Here is a 1,353-nt window from a genome sequence, read left to right as displayed (position 1 = left end):
TGTAGTGAGTCACGTGGGTACGTGTCACTTGTTGTATGACAAATATATGTGGTGTATATTTATGCATACTTTTCACGAGTTCTTCATTTTTCTGACTGTAATGTCGTGCATTGAATTTTAACAGAAATGTAACGAGAGACGTCATTACCTTTGACCCATCAAATGAATGGAGTCATTTATTTTCAGAATCAAAGTTTAACATCAAACATTTACATTAATTTGGCAAAATATGAAAATAATAACAGACAGTTTCACAAATAATGAACTTCAAATCACTCGGCGGTGATTTGAGGACTTTGCTTCAGATATTTCTAAAATATCTGTACTGATTTTGTGAGAGAGAAGAGTTTAAGATGAAAGGAGATTATCTTACAGAGAACTATGTGAGGGAATTTAATCTGTTTGACCAGAAGTTGCACGCTCCGTCAGATCTCAGCTTTGCCCACGGTACACTTGGTCGAAGAAGAAGTTTTACCTTGTTGATGATCGATCACCTCAGTAAGAATCCTTTTCAACTGATATCAGCGTCTCCGTTGAGAACTGCTAAAATCCTTAGAGAGTCGTGCGTGGTTAGCTCAAACAGAAATTATAATTCCAAACGTCTCTGGATTCTCGGCAACTCCAAAACTCTCCATAACTCTAGTTCTCTTCTGAACTCCTTCAGAACTTTTCCATTCTCCATGGAATCTACTGCACTCTTTGGAACCGACTGCACTCTAGACTCGACATTCCAACTCTCTCTCCAGAACCGGGAAGTTGTCACATTTTAAATGAGTTTACTTCCGAGTTTACTTCAGAGCTTTCTGATTCGTGGATGGACCAGAAAGAGGAGTGGTTTTGTGACGTAAGATGTTATCTAAGCCAAGGTCAGAGAATGAGATTGTTTTAACAACTGACAGAGAGATTATTGCAGGAGAGCAGACTTCGTGGAGTCAACTCTTGGTAATCTTCTGAAAAAGTTTAAACATGACATCTTTCTCGGTAAACATTTTAGTTGACCGAAAACCAACCTTTCACATACTTACGACTTGACTCATTTCAGACAGAAAATCAAGAAATGCATATTCAGGTGATTTCTTCTTTGAATGAGGAATAAAAATCATTACTTACTGTTTATGTAAAATAAAAATGAGTAGTTCTTTTCAACCTGTAAAGCATTGAGTGAACTAACACAATTTGATTATCAAAACATTTGTAAGACAGTAATGATTATAAAGAATTGTCTTTTCTGCTTGATTAATTCAAGAAAGAAAGTCATCAGATGGCCCAGACTTATTCAGATTAATGAAAATAACAGTCTCTGTCCATCTGGTAGATTTGAGGTCAGATAAGGGTCAGACCAGGTTCACTACA

The sequence above is a fragment of the Nematolebias whitei genome, chromosome 15 (genome assembly GCF_014905685.2).
Source record: "Nematolebias whitei isolate Nwh7 chromosome 15, NemWhi1, whole genome shotgun sequence".
NCBI lineage: Eukaryota > Metazoa > Chordata > Actinopteri > Cyprinodontiformes > Rivulidae > Nematolebias > Nematolebias whitei.
This window is presented reverse-complemented; position numbering follows the sequence as displayed.